The sequence below is a fragment of the Ambystoma mexicanum genome, chromosome 2q (assembly GCF_040938575.1).
Source record: "Ambystoma mexicanum isolate Mex_15411 chromosome 2q, UKY_AmexF1_1, whole genome shotgun sequence".
Lineage (NCBI taxonomy): Eukaryota > Metazoa > Chordata > Amphibia > Caudata > Ambystomatidae > Ambystoma > Ambystoma mexicanum.
Genome location: NC_090924.1, coordinates 190,595,310 through 190,616,084, shown reverse-complemented (window position 1 = coordinate 190,616,084; position 20,775 = coordinate 190,595,310). Strand labels below are relative to the sequence as shown.

General features: G+C 46.1%; 1 protein-coding gene across 4 annotated transcripts in view; it reads left to right on the top strand.

Annotated features, from left to right (window-relative positions):
- The window catches only part of LOC138569270 (uncharacterized), a 754,354-nt gene that overhangs the window by 88,921 nt on the left and 644,658 nt on the right, over window positions 1–20,775 (top strand). The gene's annotated exons all lie outside the window — the stretch shown is intronic.

The following is a 20,775-nucleotide window of genomic DNA, read 5'->3' as shown; positions in this document are numbered from 1 at the left end:
TGCATGTGAGAATGCCTGTTCAGTGTTTAGCTGCATAGGAGGTGTGTGGTGCATGTGCATTGTCTATGTGTTCAGTGCAAGGCACAAATTAGTTAAAAAATAATAATTAGCAGTTTGCTAATTAACATTTTCTAGTTGAGAAAACAAACCTATTTGATTAGTAATGTTGTACTAAAATGTGTAATGTTACCAAAAGTTAGTTGTATCAAAGGCACACAATGAGCAATAACTTAGCAGAATTGATGTAAGACATTAGTGAGATGAACCGGTCTTACAGATTCTTAAAATATCACTCAACCTGCAAGTAAAGTAACTTAGTTTAGCTACTCGACCTATGAGAAATGCACTCGAACCATGACAATGGATGACAACTAATTTAAATGCACTTTCTGTGAAATGGTGCATGTCACCACAAACCAATTTAGGGCTTGATTCACAGAAGTGCTTAATAATGGTACAATCCCCATAGAAAAACACACTGTGAATCAGGTCACTAATGTTTGGTACACTGCTATCACACAGATACCAGATATGCACAGTACCACTTTTATTTGACACTGTAAACAAAGTAAATGTTAAATTTTAAATGTTAAATCCTCCCACAACTTAACTCCCACACTGAACTTGTTGGCGGTCTTCATGACCATCAGTCTGGATTCCGAGCAGCCAGAGGCACGAACACTTCTCTTCTGAACATCCGTGCAGGACTGCTCGCATCTCTTGATTCCAACGCCCCAGCTGTCCTCATCCTCCTTGATCGCTCTTAAGCTTTTGACACAGAGAAACATTCCATCTTCATAAAAGGCTCCCTGACACCCATGATATCTCGAAGCAGGAACTGGACTGGCTTACCTCCTTCCTAACTGACTGCTCCTCCAAAGTCATACTGGGCACCTTCTCATGCCCTACTTCCTCCTCCTCCTGTGGCATCTCCTAGGGCTGCATTCCAAATTGGCTCTTTAACATCCACCTTACTCTGCTGGCACACCTCATTTCCTCCTTCTCCCCCAACTTCCAGTGCTATTCTGATGACACACAACTATTCTTAAAAGTACCTACAGATGCCCTTGCACCTCGCTTTATCCCTGAGTGCCACTCAGCCATCCAGCCCTGGTTTACTGCTAATGATCTTTTCCTCAATGCCAGCAAAACAGAGATCCTCCCTATTGGGATCCCGGCACCCTACTTCTTCCCTTCACTCTAGCCTTCTTCCACTGGATCTCCCCCTGCTCCCTCTTCAGGAGCAAGAAACCTCTGAGTCATCTTCGACTCCTCTCTCTCCTTCCTCCCTCATACTCAGGACATTGCCAAAAAGTCCCACTTTCAGCTTTTCCCTCTTAAAGAAAGTCTACCTTTCCTCACCTTCCCCCAGAGACTCAATGTCACACCAGCTCTGGTTCTCTCTAGGCTTGACTATTGCAATACAAGATTGGAAAGTGATTAAACGCGCCAGATTTGGGAATTCATTTTGACTAATTCTGGTATTTAGAGCTATAGAGTAGCTCATAGGGATTTTCTTTTAAGTTAAGGGTGCGAGGGAGAAATAGCTTACTCTGGTATCACAAGTCAATAACATACATAGAAGATAAACAAAGTGACCATATTTCATGGGCACTCCAATCCCTTGAAAACCTATAGTTACTAAAATCAATATTCAGTCAATATTCAGAAGAGTACATATCATATTTCACAATTTTTGGAATCAGATTCAATCATTAAGTAAATTACAAATATTCACACATTAGTTATGTTTCTCAATCATTAATGATCGTGTAGATTGATCACAATGGGTACTTCACCTTAAATGGTTCCTCTTAGGACTTGTTGATACAGTTTGTATGCCCCCTGAGGGGGCTGCCACATTACAGTAGCCACTGTGGGCTTCCCTTAGATCTCCTCCTCAGCTCTCTTTTTCTTTCTCCCGCATGCATGCTTTCTGTCCCTCAGATTCTCCAACTCCTCAACCCCGGCAGGGGAGTCCTCCCTGCCTGCGAGGTGAAATCACCTCAAACAAACACATACACCCCTTGCAGGTGGGCGACACCAACACCTTCCATGTTGTCACTAATATTCCGGGGCCCAAAGTGATACAAGATGGATAACGGACAGTGTGCAAAGGAAAATAGGGGATTTCATTGCCTGGCAGAATAACAAAGCACATAAAAGAACACACACAGGCTCCAAAGAATAACGCATATGACACACAACCCAACTTCCACATTATCTTCTAATTGTTTTTTATTTCTTCAAATTCGAAAGCATACATTAGGAAATAATATCTTATTTTATATATATTTTGTTTTTTCACCAACACAATTAAATTGTACTTCATTAATCATAGCATTAAATGCAGGGTTACATGCATGTCATGCCCTCAATCACAATCCCCTTCAAAACTTTGCAAATCCACTTTTCCTAAAATAGAGAGTGGTCTTGAAATGTTGAGATGTCTTTTTTTTTCAATTGAAGTCCTTATTCTCGTGTCAAGCAAAAAAAGATTGTCCAATGCGAAAGACTGTTGCCCAAATCTCCCCTGCTAACAGTCACTCTAATGTGCCTCCATTTAGACCTTATATTAGGACTTTATTGAATTTGGAAGAGGTAACACGGTGGGGGTATGTTCCATGAGATGGAGGCCCCAAGCACAATATTAACACAAGATGCACTCCCAGTGAAAGCTGCCAGTAAGGAATCGAGCTGGAAGGCAGGTTAACTCAAGGTCTCTGAGATAACAAACCTGACCCAGAGATGTGGTAGTTGTCTTGGAGGCTGGGGAAGTCACTTCCAACAAGTCCAAAATACAAAGGTATTGCATGTCCTGCGTGACCAGGTGGATTAGCAACATATGGCTACAATCAAACCTGATCTTTCACCTTAGAAGTCATTCATATCTGGAGCTCAAATATGTATATGCCCACCTTACGTTAACTAAGCCAACAGCCTCTTCAAAACTTCATTAATGAAAATGCAGAACAGCCTCGGCACTAACACACATCCCTGGTGGACTCCCTTCTGTATAGCAATACTAAGGGAAGTGTTTCCCTCTTGGCTCCAGCGGACCACCGCTGATTTCTCTGTGAAAAGACTCTGAAAGCAGAGCCACATGGATCCCAAGCTCCTCCAGGACCTTACACAAACGTGCCTCTGGGACGGTATCAAAAGCCGTGCGGGGGTCCACAAACACAGCATAGACACTGACCTTTTTCTCAGGACACAATATTTTTCACAGCTCAAGCGCAGGCAGAGACTTTGGTCTATTGTGCACAGGCCCTCACAAAATCCCGCCTGACGATGATCAATAATAATAATTTGGCATTTATATAGCGCTACGAACCCTCAACGTATCTGAGCGCTGCTTATTATTACCCATGGTGTGTGGTGCTCATTTATCAACCTCGGAAGGATGAAAGGCTGAGTTTGGCCTGCCGGAATTCGAACCTGCATTATCAAGCTCTGCACGGATTTCAAAGCGAGCTCTCTACTCGCTGGGCCACTTGACCAGCATATTACAACTACACCGGAGCTCAATACCCACTCATCCACGTGGAATAAAAGTGCCCTGGCAAACGTCTTACCCCCAGCATCCAGCAACGAAATCGGTTTAAAGTTGATGGGGTCATTGCGTGCACCCTTTTTATGTATTGGGAATATATCAGCCCAAGTCCAAGACCCCAGAACTATGTTGCTGGCCAACACACGCTCCACCTGGGCCTCTGTGAGCATCATGGGAGATAGGGGTAGAGCCGGAGCCAGCACAGGGCAATCACCAGAAGTGCAGAGCTCCATCGAAGTCCTGGGTTCCTCGCGTTAAAGGTTACCATAATAATCTGCCCATACTGTTTCCAGAATTAAACCATGCAGCTGGGGTTAGCTCCCCAGTGTACACCCCCCATCTTGGACCAAAATCCCCTAGCATCCTCACAGGTAATTGCTTCCAGGAGATCCCCCCATAGCTCCTCATGCCAGGCCCTTTTCTTCTCACTCAACAACATGCGGTAAGCAGTTCTTGCCTGTCTGACCACAACACATCTCAGGGGCACTTTACACTTAGAATCTGCGATAAGGCGCACCATTGGCTTCCCGGCACTACCTGTCATACCAGGGTTTCGCTTTCTCCCTGGGTTTATATGTGTTTGTCGCAGGTTTTGAACAAAAGGCTCCTACTGTCCCCATGATTTACTCATGGTACATAATCAAGGCTGCAGCATCTCTCCGGTCTGACCTTGCAAAGTCCTCGAGAACAGGGCAAATTCCAGCATACACCTGCGGGAGAACCCCTTCCAGGTCCAAGCGACCCCACCTCACATTCTTTCTCGCCTGGTCCAATAAATCAGGGGCAAGTGTTATGCCATCTTGGGTGCCCTTCCTCCCTCCTATACCCCCCCCAAAATCCGTACTCACTGCCATACATAGGGGCTGGTGGTCGCTCTCCACCCTCCTGGTGATTTCAAATTCCGCAAATAAATCTCCAGGCTTCCGGATTGACAAACATGTGATACATTTTGGTAGACGCCTGACCATTATCAAAAGTATGCGCCGCAGGGCGGTCGCCTGTATAACATCCATTACACGCCCTAAGATTAACCGAGGCTAACAGGATGACCATCTCATCCGCTGCCTCATACTGACTCCTTTGGGGGCGAGTAAGCAGGGGAATCACACCCCAGACATTATCCTCTTCTATCGTGGCGTCAACCAAAGTGGACACCGGCTCAATCTGGGCATTGAGGTCCCCCATAATCAAAATGTTTGGAAGTCCGGAGGAGCACCGTCTCCATGCCATAACTTCCTTTGTAATCTTCTCGAGGGAAGACACCCCTCCACCAGGCATGCACCGGCTGTAAAAATTAACAACAAGGACTGGGGTGTTATCCCACAATACCAAGTCCAGAGCCAATACATCAGGAGAGTGCATATCCAGCACTGTGACAGTTTTGCAAATGGAGGTCTTGACCCAGATCACCAGGTCCCCAGACGGGCATCATCTTGGTCCTTTGAGTGAAAGTACAAAAAAGGTTGCATGCCCATGCAGAGTTGTTCATTTCAGGGCCCAGGTTTCGTGCAGCGAAACCACCTCAAACCCTCTAATGACCAAACGCCAGTCCTCGTCAATAGGATGTTTGTCAACCCGAGCTATGTTCCAGGATAAAACCTGCACCCCGTCCAAAGTGTCTTGTGGGAAATCTACCACACCTTGGTTTGGATTTACTCGCAACACCCTGTCGTCCACTTCCCGGGTGAGAGCAGAAGAAATCCAAATCCAACCTTGCTCAGGGTGCCCAATAATTCCAGTGCTATGAACCCACCCCTGGTTTACACTGAGGCAAATGAGAAGCTGCTGTATCCCCACACTTTTTGGGCAGACTTCACTAGACAGCCTTCTTCAGCTTTCCATTACCCCTGGGTGACTCCCAATACATAACCGGGTGGTAAGCTTGCAAGACTGGTGCTGACCTCCTGGCGTACAATGGGGTCCAATCAGGCTCGTATCATAAGGCCGGGTGAAGGGTGCCTGCCCAAAATGGGACTGTGGTATGCGATAAGGTCCAATCGGGCCATCACGGACATGCCTCAGCCCACCCGTCTGGGAACTCAAAGACCGCTTGGGGGGTGACATTCTAATAGAGATCTGTAGGTGAGCAGGGGGAAGGGCCCGTTGCTCCATTTTCAGGAGACCCTTTATGAAACGGGAATCCTGTACCCCAACTTTAATGGCATCCACCCCCTGTGGGCCCACTAGTCTCTAACAGGAAACTAGGTAGCTGTGAATCAATACTAGACACCCCCTCCTATGCCTTAACCAGTGACTGATTTTAATCAGCAGGCTATCACCCTGTTCATGCCTGGCGGTCGGATTATTTGGGACGTTCATAAGATAGAACCATTCCTGGTTCTCAGGACCAAAACCCTTATGAGCGGGGCCTGAGTTCCCTTCAACCCCACCCTCCCCTCTACCACCCTGTCAGTGAGGAGGAATTATATTTGACGAGGAAGAGACAACACTATTTACTGGAAGTACTAGAATCTTGGGCGGAAGGCTCAGACCATTAGCCTCCCGTCCTCCCTCATCCTGCTCCTCCCTCCCCCTCAGCTCCATGCTACAAACCCTGTGTCCTTGGGTGCCCACAGGGGATTGGAACCCGTAGCATCAAACCCTCCACCAATATAGTCAGCCTCCGTATATCGCACTTGAGCTCTGCGATTTCTTCCCGCATGAGCTCCAGAAATCTTAAGGTATCACAGTTCCCTGCCACCAGCCTACACAATTTGCCCTCCTGTTGGTCTGGCATTTTCTCAACCACATATGCCTTCAGCAATTCCTTCGAAAGGTGTATTGGTTTCCCCAGAGGATTACTTTTGGACAGAAAAATTGGGGGCCAGTCGGGGATCTGTGGTGATTTCAGTAATACCTACTATTGCATGATCCTCTACCACAGAATTAGATTTGGCTATAAGGAGGGGGCATCCCCTATATCATGCAATAGCCCCTCAATTTCCGAAAATCAGCACATTAACATCCTGTATCATTTTAAATATTTTAAACATTTTCCTTGGCCTACCTCCCAGAGAAATCTCAGTTTTAGCTTTTCTTTTCAGTATAATGGCGGGAGATTGCAATTATATTCCTGATGTTCCACCCTTCACCACCCTACTTAGTGGCTAGGTTCCCAGCAGTTAGAGCTCAAGGAATTACTCATTGATTTACAGCAAAGAAATTACATAGTTATCTTACACACTTAAACAATGAGCATGTAGATTGCGACTGATGTGAATGATAAAAGAATACTACACAGTTAAACGGTTAAGCAGATAAAAAAATAAAAGAAGTTTAAAACACTAAACATTTGGTCTTTTAAAAGTCAAAAAGACGACACAATCAGGCAGGACAAAGAGGCAGTCTTAGCCCCATGCACGTTGACCTACAATATGCACGTTATCGTACAGTACAATGTGTCCAAAAGTCCGGCATATAGTGTGAGGTGGAGGAATGCAGTCAGGCTAAGGGGGCATCCATAGTCCATCACCCCCTCCTACCCAAGGCAGGAATATGCAAGTTCAACTGAAAGTTCCAATGTGAACCAATAGAATTCAAGCCCAGGCGAGAAGTGTCCCGGGAAAGAATCCACGCACCAGCTGAAACCGCAAACACCTATGCCAGAGAATGATCGCGCCCAGCTCAAAAGCTCAAAGCTGCACAAACAAAATGGTCAGCCTTTGTGTAGGCGAGCCATCGCGGGGAGAGCCGTACAAATTGAGAGGCACACATTGACGTCACAGTCCAGCCAGTGGCGATGAAACACTGAAGAGTGCCCTTTAACCTTTGCGACAAAGTTGAGAAATAAATACGGAACTTATTGGACCTCAATTTCATCAAGCAAGTCAAAGGTCCCACCGCTGGGTGTCCCCAATTGTTGTTGCCCACAAACCCAAACAACAGGACAGCATCCGCATTTGTGTCAACAAGCAACTGCCCAACATGTCAATTAGAAGAGAAAGGCACTTGGCCCTTACACTGGATGACATTATCTCAGAAATAGAAGGCGCAACAGTCTTTTCCAAGCTTGACTTCGGCTCAGGTTATGACCAACCTCTACTACACCAGGAGAGTTGATACATCATGACATACACAAGCCACATCAGCCTCTACAGATATAAAAGGCTGAACTTTGGCATCTCGTCAGCCACTGAGGTGTTTCAAAATGCCATATGCGGAGCACTGGCGGAGCTGCCAGGAACCTTGAATGTGAGCAACGATATTCTGGTGCACGCCAAGTCAGAGAGTGAACACTTTGAGCGGCTAGAGAAGGTTCTGTCGTCGATCCAGTCACTGGGCCTAACTCTTCATCGCGAAAAATGCAAGTTTCTTAAGAACAAAATCGAATTTTGCAGCTTAAGAGGACACCAAAGGTCAGGGGCATCCAGAAGGCCAAGGCCCCAGATTCCGTCTCAGAGGTCAGGGGTTTCCTAGGGATGGTAACCTACAGTGACCGCTTCAATGAAAACCTGGCCACCCTATCCGAGCCCCTGAGAAACTTCACAAAGCAATCCACGGAGTAGAGATGGACAGCTCTGGAACAAAACTTGTTTGAGAACATCAAGAAGGCACTGTCAGATGAATGCATCTTTGCGTTCTTTGACTCACAAAAAGCCACTGAGATCATCGTTGACATTAGCCCTTTTGGACTTGGGGCCATCCTCACCCAGACCAACAAAGATGTCTCCCCATGCACTGCAGCATTTGCCAGCCGAGCGCTCTCTCCAAAAGAGCAGAGGTATTCTCAGAACGAGAGCGAAGCTCTGGCCATGATGTGGCGATGTCGCCATTTCCATGTATATTCCTATAGGAAACTGTTGAAAGTAGTCATGGATCACAAACCCCTTTTACCCATAATGATGGGTGGGTCAGCCAACCCCCTGCCACGTATTGAAAAATGATTGCTCGCACTCCAAGAGTACAACATCGTCCTCAAATACAGGCCTGGACAGAGCAACGCCACAGATAACCTATCCCGCCACCCAAAAGAGACAAACACAACCCCCCCAAGGATGTTGCTGCAGCAGAGGAGCACCTTTGACTAATCGTAGAAAGCTCAATTGCCAACTTGATGGACGTTGCTAAACTCAAGGCAGCATCAAGCCACGACAGATGGTTCCAAAAACTGCGTGACGCGATGGAGTCGGGACAGTGGAAATCTGCTCTTGAGGACCTGGGTTCCAAAACACAAGAGGCAAAAAATACCCTGGAACAACTATGTAAAGTGCGAAGTGAGCTAACGTTTACAGATGACAGGGCCCCACATAGTAATCCCCAAGGACCTATTCGACAGAGTGATTGCCCTTGCTCATCACGGTCACCAAAGCACTGCCAAAATGAAGAGCACCCTGAGGCTCAAGGTCTGGTTCCCATCACCAGAATTGAAAGTTGAGGAATTTATTTGTGCCTGAAAGTGGTGCCAACCGTCCATCCAGTGCATGCCTCAAAGCAAAGAGCTGGGGGAAACCATTCACATGCACCTTGGCTCCACACAAAGAGATTCACACTTGCTGGTCATGATGGACCAATGGTCCTGGTACCTTGAAGTAGAGTTTGCCCCGCACCTCGCCCTACAAGATGTATTACCAGTGATGGAGAAAATGTTTACTACCCACGGATTCCCAAGACAGTATGCTCGGACAACGTCTTTCCATTCCAAAGCACTTGCCTAGAAGAAATCCTAGCCAAGAGAAGAATTGAACACCAAAAAATCACACCTATATGGTCACGCGCGAATGGTGAAGCAGATGCTCACACTCAAATGCTTTTGCACAGCACATGGACAAGGGGCATGCGAGAAACGAGCCATGTTCAGTTTCTGTTTGAGCATAGAACCACCCCCCACTGCTCCACCGGAGTGGGCCCTGCAGAAGCCTTATTTCATAGGTACCCAGAAATGGAAGGGAGAATCCCAGGAACAATAGACCATGAAAGTGTGCGTACCCGCAGGGAAACTGTGATCCAAAAAGAGAATGTCAGGCGAGGTCTGCGAGAACATGATATAGTGGTAGGTGACACATTTATGGTAAGAGCCTGTATCCCAGCAGGAAAGTTGCCTCTCCCACATGAGCCCTCACCTCTCAAAGTAGTGCAAGGGTCACAAGTGACTGGGGCAGATGATCATGGGCTAGTAAAACAGAACTCCAGTTTCTTTCAGAGGCTCTCAGGCCCACCCCGGCTGCAAACGGACTGGCACAGACAGTGGGCAACACATCCCAACCCACCGAAGTAAGTGACACAGAGGACAAAAAACTAAGAGATCCATACCGAGAAAGGATGGTGGAGCCCGCACCCTAGGGAGACAGACATTGCCCAGAACCCTCCCCAGCCATTGAGGTTGAAAAACGATTCCCCTCCCGGTAACTGAGTGGGCCCCCGATGCGACTGAGAGACTATGACCTCAGCACCTGAGTGGTGGATACTCATGGGACATAAAGCCCAGTGAATTACCATAGCCTGGGGTAACAGTGAGTTCCTCAACGTGTTGTATTTTCTGTTGTATGTTCTTTTCATTATGTGCCTTACCGTTGTTTATGACATGTTCAGAAAGGCAAAGTTTTACTGTTATAAAAATGGGGTGGAGGGTGATATCACGTGGACCTCGCGATGACGTGTGACGTCATCACGGACAAGAGTGAATAAATAGGCTGACTTTGCGCCTTTGCCGGCAGAGCGAAGCTGGGCCTGTGAAGTAAACAGAACTGCGTCTGTCATAAATTATGTGCAGCCTTGCGCCACACAAGGCCCATACTCAGAGCTCCACAACAAGCAGGTAAATAGTGACACCTGAACGTTTCAGGTGAGATTCGAAACCCTACCCATAGACACAGAGATCATGCCAGGATTCGGCTGAGATTAGCATTTTCAGATGGGAGTTCGGGGACTGCAGATAGGTGAGTAGGATTTGAAGAAATTGTGGTGGGAGATTAGGGAGCAATTTGTTTTCTTGCTAAGGATGAGGATTGCGCATACTGAAAGATGTGTTCTTTCAATATTGAAACCTTTCTTTTCATAGGGCCTTACTACCACCTTGACGGTCTTGTTTCCAGTCCGGCAAATTACAAGTTTCCCTTTCCTGGGGCCGGCTGCGCCCAACAAGTCAGACCCTACCAGGCGCAGCAACCTCAGTAGACAAACTCATCACAGAAGCATCGGCACTGGAGCCCATTCCCATGCTTCCTGGTCTGCGGGACTTGTAATGTCCTGGTGGCACTGGGAAGTTAGGTGCCGGTAAAATGCTGGGTTACCGCCGGACTCGTAATGAGACCAATAGTCTAGAAATCTATTTTAATTTGGGAAGCGCTTTTTTAGGTCAGTTTGTGTAGTAGATCCATGTATTTGTGTTTTTTGTAGACAACCCTTCCGTCAAATAAAATGCACGGCTATGGTTGGAAGTCAAAGATGCAGCTCTGCTTATCAGCAATCTTGATCCAGGTGAGGGCATTGGTTAATTTCACTATTGTTCTCCTACCTTCAATCTGAAGAGAGGGATGCACAGGTATAGGACAACCTATGCTGTGGCTACTGTGGTTGCTGCTGGTGGTCTTGGTGGTGGTACCAGGGGTGAAGCTGGTGCTTGGAGTATTGGTGGGAGAAATGCTGAGAGTGAGGAGTGTGAGGGGCAGGTGGAGGGAAAAGAATGAAGGGGGTATACAGTTGAAACTGTGGTGGAGGGGGATGGGAAGAAGGGGGCAGCATGCAGGTGAGAGGGTGGAAGAGCAGGCAGCTGAGCCAGTAGTAGAGGGATGAGGCAGAGGAGGCATTTAACACAATAAGGTGCAAGGGAGGTTCGAGGGTCAATGCAGAATTACATGGGCGGCAAAGGGAATGCCTCCCCCATTTGCCACCCCTCTCTAGTGCCTGGGACTATTCAATGTTGAATGTCAAATGAGGGGTTTCTAGCAGCAAAGACTAAACCATTTACGTTTGCCATGCGCCAGGTGACCATCAGGAGAGGCTAAGATCACTGCCACCCACTCAGTGGGCACTGTGGGCCACCATAACCACCTACAGGGCTGGTATCAGGAAGTGTATTACACTTTTCACCCCCTGTATCAAACCAGTGAGTAAGAGGATGTTGCAGCCACATCACACGAAACACTGGTAAAACGTGTTATCAACCCAAGTAAAAGTGAGTTTCGTTTATGAGTGAGTCCTTCCAGTTCCGTTCTAGGCAGCATGCCAGTGTGTGTGGGCTGCAGTTTCCGTGTCCCAGAGGGCAGGGAGATGGACAGCATTACCTGGCACCTAGGGACATGCTGCCAGGAGGGGTTTGATTATCTGGGGAGAATCATGGGAGGAATCAATTTGGGCAAGCGGGCGTCATCATTTTTTGAAGCACCATCTTGATTGCATTTGAAAATGCTGGCAGTGTTTTTGTGGTGGGTTTGGCAGTGAAGGGAACTGGCAATATATTTCATTTTGATTGGGGAGTGGGGCTGTTTATGTTGTTTGTGTTTTCTCTTCCCCTGGTTCTTCCCTTCCTTAAAAACAAAATAACCTAAAAAATAAGGACGATAAAAACTGCAAAAATGAAAAATAATAATAAAAACAACCAATAAACTTTGTTCAATTTACTTTGTTTTTGGGGTTGACAATTAATGATATAAATGAAGTCAGAAATTTGAATTTCAGGTGTCCAACTTCAGGAATTACGAATGTTTCTGTTTTGTTTATGTATGAGTCGCCCACCAAAGCTTTTTATCATCTCTATCCCCTTTTAGTTTGGTAGCACGTCATTGCAGTATCTAGGGAGAGACCCTTCAAGTAGGTACAGTTATCTTTCAAAACATAACAAAGACTGGTAAGTAATAATTAGGATTTCTTTTGTCGCAATGGAATAAAGACAATTGCAAAAGTCAATGAAGAGGCACAAACTATCTGTCACCCGTCCACTTGGCATTGTAATCAGCACCCCCCTCGTACACCTGCATTGCTGGAGCACAACACTACAAAACATTTGAGATCCTAACCCACTCTAACATCTTCACGAGTCTGGTAATACAAGGTGCACAAGTGCTCATTTTAGCGTTATATGCACGGCATTCAAGGTGTCTGAGAGGTAAACAAATGTCCACCCATTCCCTGATGTCACAGCCCTACCCCCTCCTAAACCACACTTTGCTGCTACTGGAGAAATGCAGCACACATCTAACAACTAAATAAACAAAATGTGTTACTCTCTTCTGTGCTTCTGCCTCCACAAGAAAGGATGGAACTTTATTCATGTTGTATTCTCCTATGTACCATAACCTGTGATCTGCTCTTATTAACTATCATCTTCTTAGCAGTCATACACTCTAAATATGTGGTCAATAATGTTTGCAGTGCCACTTCTGTTCTTCCTATAAGGGTTATGTCATCCGCATATGCTAAACAAGGGATGAATTATTGGCTAACGTGGAACATCTAATTCATTTCAGTACACATTTTGGTTTTATTTGGTATCATTTAGCTGATATGGCTTTGTAAGCAAATTCAACAAACATATAAAAACAGAAAAAGTATATCCAATGCAATAGAAACAGACATCCAACTAAGAAGTCATAATGTTAAAGATTTGCTTAACAAGGCACCACATTTTAGTCATGTAATAAATAAGCACCAATTTGTTTCCGGAAAAAAATCTTTCCCAGCATCTTTCATATCTACTTTCCACAAGAGCGACTCTCCCACAAGCCAAATACATCCTATGGCGCAGCAACGCTAGGCTTTCACAGCCTGTCACAAGACATTTAGCAGTCTCAGTCACATTGTTGCCACATAGTCTGCATACCCTCCTATCTTTGTGACAACCGCTTCTAAATCCTGTAACCTCCAAGGTGTTGACCAGATTACATTTAAGGAAGAGGTATTTGTGTATTATAATACTATAGGGGATATCCAGTAGATAAACGGGATAATGTGAGAGTTTCAAGCCTTCATTAATAAACTCACTGCTAAGCGATTTACATGACAGGTCCGTAATGATTTGCTCCTGATCCAGGGAGAGCACTTCTTTTTTGGTCTGGCTCAAAAACCGTTGCAATGGAAAACAACCTTGATCCAGTCCAAGGCTATGGCAACGAATAATCTTACTACCCATGAGACTCATTAAAGAAGAGGTCCCAACCCCACTATAGGTGTTACGAGTGGCCTGAAGGATAGGGTACAAGAGGGTGTCCGGTGGACTATTTACCAGTTTCCGGTAAAGGTATGCCATGCAAAGTTTGAGCTTGCTAACTATCTGTTAAGGCCAAATTCGACATAGAGGTACTCTATTGGAAGATAGCTAGGGCAGTTAAAAAGTGACTTAAGACAGCGCCCTTCCATTTTCTTAATATTGTCAACTTGATCATGTCCTCATACTGATGCACCATGTAGAATAATTGGAGAAATCTTAACTTTGTATTGTTTCAAGTAAGAGGCAATAAAATAGCCACTATGTTCTTTGGCAAATCTCTTAATAACACCAATAGTACAGGTATTCCCAGCAGGGGATGCCAATTTCATTTATTATCTATGGTTACCATCAATACAATTTCAAGGGCCTGTGAGACAATCGTTCATATGTGTTTATGTGGAGCTTTCTTCCTCCGTGCTTTAAAGATTATTGTTTTTCTTGAATTCACAGTGATGTTGAGCCCGTTTTTGATTGTATAATCATACATCTTACTTAATTGTTGTTGAAGACCTCTCACAGAATAGGCCAGTAGCACATGTTCATCAGCATAGCAGAGCCATTGAATATGAGAAGTACCTAGGCTAGGAGGAAATGATTCCCAGAATGCAATTTGTGCATTAGGTTTGCAAGGTAAAGATTGAAAAGGAAAGGAGACAATATACAGCCTTGTTTTAGGCCCACACTGGTTGGCATTTAAGTAGTTGTGACTCCCATAGCAGACAATCTAACTTTGACACTGGTCCTGCCGTAAAGTGATATAATAATTTTTAATAAGCCCATAGGGGCCCCATCTGCTCCAAGAGCTCGGGAATATTTTAGAGATTTGATGATGTCATGGAGATATCACCTGTATAAGACCATTGCAAAGGAATATCCAGAATCCCATACTTCGTGGATGTCAGGTTCCGCTCCCATTTCCTTGTAGCATGGAAACAGAAAACCCTGTCAAGGGTGTTCATGCATGTCTCATCCCCATCAGGCTTGAAGCATTCACATGCCCATTTTCCACTACCACAGTGCAGACGCTTCTTGCTGCTAAAGACACAGCCAGGTGCCTGGAAGTTGGCATGGCAACGCTGGCGTCCACTCCATAAATCTGTGTCCTGCCTTTCACACAGAACAACGTTAACCCTGGTCATGTGATTATGCATTCTTAAGCACCTCCCCTTGTGTTGTTCACTTTTTCTGAAAATATTTTGGTGGTGTTGTTTTGGACTACTTTGACATTTCGCTCCTTGAAACCTTGCCCCTGTTCTACCTTTCCTCCCAACCCTCCTCTGTTTTCCGTTTTCCCTCTGTTGCCTTTCACGGATTCCCGACCCGGACTTCCTTTCACCTGCTTGGATTAATCCTTGTGTACCCTCCTGCCGGCTACCTTCCTGACCTCGGATTGTTTTTTGGATTCCTTTTGCCTGCCGTCATACCTGCCTCGTTTCATCTAGGATTGTGTGTTCTGGACTACAGAATATTGGACTTTGTACTTTCTTACTCTGGTACACACACTAGAGACTTTACTATTGTGTACCTGAATTTTAAGGCGTCCGCGTGCCATCGGGAGTGAGTGTGGAACTTTGGTCACTTTGTTTTTGGATTATTCCTGTGCTGCCATGTTTTCTACAAACTGCACATCTCGTCACTCCAGAGACAGGAGTCTCACATTGGTAAGACTGTGAACCTCTACCCTTGCTTTATGTATTTGCCATTCCGCTTTCCCCTGTTGATTTCTGATTGTCTTGTTACAGGGAAAACCAGGGATTTCTCAGTATTGCATACATGACTTTTTTTATGTTTGCTCAACCAGACTCCAGGTCAGTGGGTTTATTGGCCTTGTTTTTTCCTTAGTTACGCCCCGTTGCCTGCTGCTGACCTGCTCATTCTGCTTTTCAGTTTACTGGTGCCAGTTATTACCATACCTGCATTACGACCTGCCGAACCCGTGGATCCTGTGTCTCCTGCCTCCAGTCTTTTCATTAATAGACCAATCTGCTGTCACATTTCCACAATGAGACAGGCACATTGGTGAGTAGGCTTCACCATCTACACTACGTGTCAACTCGTTCCATCCTATCATTGAGACCAAATCTGACAGTGTGGGCTTGGGGAACCAATAGTTTCCCATATGTATTTCTACCAGTCTCCTTGGGCTGCACCACTCATAAGTGCACATTAAAAAGCAAAGCAGAAATAACACAGCTTTGTCATACCGCTTAATTAATTGAAAAATTGGTTGTGCATTCACCCAAACAACCATAGCTAACAAAGGCTTCTGTTCGGGTGTATAATTGACTCAGAATACTAAGAAGATCCGGCTCAATCCCTACAATAGGTGGACCCCTAAGAGTAATCGGCCCACCTTGTTGAATACTATGGAAAGGTCCATGAATGCCAAAAACACATTCCCTTTTGTTACCCCATAATAATTATCAATCACGAGCGATACGTTGAGACTTGCTCCTCCATCCTAACACCGGGGTGAAAACACAACTGTGTATTGGGCAAAATATTATCTTCATCCACCTAATCAAGTGATTTGTTCTTAATTATTTCCCCAAAAATCTTTATAGAAACATCACTTAAAACAACCGGGCATACCCTTGGATCCTTTCTTAATTAGAGGAATAAAAGAGCACAAATGTCATATTTATGTGACACTGGAATGATTACTTGGGAAGATGGAGTCAGGAGTTTACTTGGGCAGTGTAGCTTGTTTTATCTTTACCAATATTCGTACTTCTATTTAAAATAAAGAAAAGAAAGATGCGTAATACTTGCTCCCATGTCATTAATAGAACCCAGACTCTCCATCATAAACACTAGGAGAAATCCACACTGTCTGATGTTAGGAGCCAGAACACATCTTTGCAATATGTCATACAGAAGGAAAAACAAACGTTAGCAAGATAATTTTCACAAAGTTGAGGTTTCACCTTAGAGTGACTGGTGCTGCTATATGGGATATCATGAGTTGAATTATAATGGTGGCTTTATAAAGGCTTAGAAAAACCCTTCCACCTAAAAGGTGAAAGTATAATAAATCACTACAGCTAAGTCACACATGTCACAGTGTACCCATTTACCATGATTGGTAGTCAGAGCCAAAGGCACACTGCATAACCTGTATGCAAATAAGTTCAAATTCAAGTCTTTTGCTCTAGTAGTTTGTATTTGTTACAGAGAGCAGTTCAATTCCATACTTATCTTTTATATCCGAGCAGGCAAGGATGCAGTATAGTCTGACATCCTTGCAGTTGGAGCATTGAAGCATGCTTAGCAAACACCTTCAAAGTTATTGTGAGTTTAAATGTTCTTGAAAAAAACATTGCACCTGAAACGTGGGAGTAAGTCATTTCAGCTAAGTCACAAAGGCCACATCAAAATCACAGAAAGTGCTTATCCAGTTCAGACCCACATGAGCAATGCATTGTGGATATGCAAATGAGACAAAAAAATGCATTTCACTTGAGGAATTTGTCTTTGTTTTACAGGGCAGTGTTATTTCAAACGTAGCTTCTTGAACCCCAGAGAAACCGCTCTCAAGGATGCTGACAGACAAATAGATTTATTTTTATTTTTTATGTTGATGGTCTCATCTCTCCTTACAACCGTTCCATTATTCCAGGGGAATTTCAAAAAGTTCAATTATAATTCAACGGAAAATCCATTAAGAAAGACAATGACGGGAGGCCACCAGTGGGGCGCGCTGATGTCGAAACCCTCAGCGTGATCCTCCAGAGTTAGGGACCGGAAAAGTGGCTTGAGCCCCAACTTTTTGCCCCCTCTATTCTACGGGTTTAACTAGTGGAGTGGGAAGCCCAGCAGCACCTGTGGCCGAAAAAACAGGTGAAATCGTCTCGTTATTGGGGGAGAAACAGCCGCCACATCACCAGGCGAAAATGAAAGTGTTCCTCGCCGCCGGCTGGGGCACTGAAGGTGAACGCAGCGCACAGAAGAGACGCCGGCGTGAGGAAGAACAGAGAGAGCAGGCTGAGGGTGGAGTGGAGGTAAGTGAAGGACCCACCCTCGGCATACCAAAAGATAGTGACGATGTAGGAGTGAGGACCCCCCCAACTGACAGCTGGGTGGCCAGCCTGTGTGGAGGTGCTGGTCCGCATGGGGGAGAGGAGACCTCCATCGACAGTGGTGGTGGGGGAGGATAGCCGCCTGGGCACCCGAGGACAACAGACAATGACCGGGTGGGTCCTGCAGAGGGGAGAGAGAGCAGACGCGAGACAGAGGAGCTGGGCTGGTGCCCAAGCAAGGCCCATGGGGGCTTCCCTACGAGATACAAGGAGAGGGAGCGAGGCCTATGTCCACGCCCAGATGGAGGTGGAAAGTCAAGCCCTGCTGGTGCCAAGGGACTCAGAGCAAGCACTTGGGCCCATGAGAAGGGGGTCTCACATATTTAAGTCTTACCTGGAGGCTGATTGGAGCCTACACTGATTGGTGCTGGGTACACTGGTGAGGAGGAGGGCATCCGCCTGATGGGACTGGCAGCCCCAGCCTCGGAGCACATAAGGAGCCACATGGCACATGGAGAGGGAGTGTCCCCAGTCTGCATAGGGGGGCCCCACACCTAAAATCTGCACCACACAAAGGTGAGGGATACATCTTGTGGACCTGGGGGAGATCCCGAAGTGGCTCACTGAGAAGGGGGTGAGAAACCGATGGGGGTTCCCCTTCTCTATATCTTTTGAAATCGAGGGCTACAGCTGCAAACTGGTGACCATGGAAGATATAAGAAGGGTCATGGAGGAGTTAATGGGAGGAGATGGGCAAAAAATGGCTGACAAGGAAAAGAACCAGGAGGACAGGTGATGGCACATAAAGGATCCAAATAGACGTAAAGTCACAGGATCAAGAAAATTCAGGAAGCTCGGCTCCCCTCTGGCGGGCCCCAACTGAACCGGCGGATCAGGCCGGGAAGTATAGCACTGGGTCTCAATGCATAACATAAGGGGGGTAGATTAGTATGTGAATTGAAAGTTGTTGGAAAAGAGGGCAGGAAAGGGGGCTCCAATTAAAGTGCTTAGTTAACTTGGTCCTCGCGTGGGAGGACCGCTGGTGATTCAATCCCGGCAGAAGAGATGGTTGCGGGCGGGGTTGGATGCTGTAGGGGCAAGATGGAGGAGAGGGTTGTTAATATTCAGGGAACGAATGTCCTCCATAGATGGTGTGGTGTAGGGGCCCAGCTGAAAGGGGCCAAAACATGGATTTGTCTCAGGGAAGGGGTGAGTAGAGTGATACCTTGGAAAAAAGCACATGTCTGGCCATGGTGAAATGTGTATTGGCTCCCTAAATGCCTGAGGCCTCAATTCACCTTCCAAAAAATCTATGGTACTCTGTGAGTTCAAGAGGACCAACCTCGACTGGAGGTGTGTCCAGGAAACACACTGGAAGAAGGGGGGAACCCAAACTGCGTTCTCGGGAGGTGGGGCAGGTGATTATGGCTTCTGACGTCAAGAAGGGGTGTGGGGTCACAGTTTTGATCTCAACCCGGCTGGGTTTAATGATAGATTCAGTTCTGGCTGACCCCAACGGGAGGTATTTGTTTGCAAAGGGTCAATTGCATGGTGTTAAAATCACAATTGGTTCAATATGCGCACCAAATGTGCATCAATGTGAATTCTGGGAGAAGTTCAGGGATAAATAAATAACATTTGTTGAAGGCCAATTAGTTGGTAGGAGGGGACTTCAATATGGTGTTCGGCCCACTAAGGGACCGTAAGACGAAGGGGGAGGGACAAATGAGCAGGGAAAAGCCTGGTGACTCAGAACACTTCAAAGAGGTCAATGACGTACTGTGGCTATGTGATTCCCCCCACCCAGTTCCAGAAGGGGACATGCCTTTCACCTTCTACTCTGCGGTCCACAATTCCTTCTCCTGCATTGACCTGGTCCTCGTAGACTCGACCTTAAAGGATCATGACTTGCAATCCCAGGTAGCTCCTATCCCATGGTCAGACCATGATATGGTAAACATGCTCGTGGATATGAGGGGACCAAGGGGCCCCGGGGAACTGGAATTGTAATGACTTCCTGCTAAAGGATAAAGCAGTGCAACTGGATCTGATTAAGGAAATCAAGGAGCACTTCCTTTTCAATGACACAGGGGAGGTGGGAATCCAATCAGTCTGGGAGGGATTTAAGGTAACTATTCGGGGGACCCTGATGAGAATATGTTCCAAGAAAAAGAGAGAAAGGGGGGAGAAGGAGGTTGCGCTCTGTAGGAAAATAGAGCAAATACAACCGGGAGGTACCCAAGGGCAGTATATTACGCCAGCCAACGCGAAAGAGCTCTGACGGAATAAGACACAATTGAAAGCCATCCTAATGTAGTACAAAGAAAAAAAAAATCCTGTTCCTGAAACAGAAATATCACGTAAAGCAGGATAGCGCAGATAGGATCCTGGCTTGGAGACTGAGGGTGGAGACAAAAAGGAGGCCCATAGGGGCTATAAAGACAGAGGAGAATAAGTGCCTGTATGACATCAAGATCATTGGGAGTGAATTTGTAAAATACTACAGTACCCTCTACTCGCCGGAATGGGCAATGGAGGAGGACAAAATAGATTAATTGAGAAGGCTACCAATCCCAGGGCTCCCCAAAGACATGGTGGAAATGCTTGAGAACCCCATAACTGTAGACAAAGTCCTGCAGGCCATCAGTGGGATGAAATCAGGGACTGCCCCGTGGGAAGACGGTTTCACAATAACATTTTACAAATAATTTCAATCCCTGTTAGCCCTGTTTCAAGTAAAGGTATTTAACGCATGCTTAGGAGGTGAACCACCCACCCCCCCCCCACGATGAAGGTGGCAATCATTGTTGCAATCCCAAAGGAGGGGAAGGACCCCACCAGGTGCTCCCCTTGTAGGCCCATCTCCCTCTTCAATGGAGATGTGAAGATACTGGCTAAAGTGCTGGGAACAAGATTGAAGGGGGTTATGCCATTTCTAGTGCATGGAGATCAAGTGGGATTCATTAGGGGAAGGCAGGGATCATTAACATCAGGAAGACTATCAACCTGATTCATGGGGCACAAGTGCGAGGTCTGGACGCATGCCTAGTGGCTTTGGA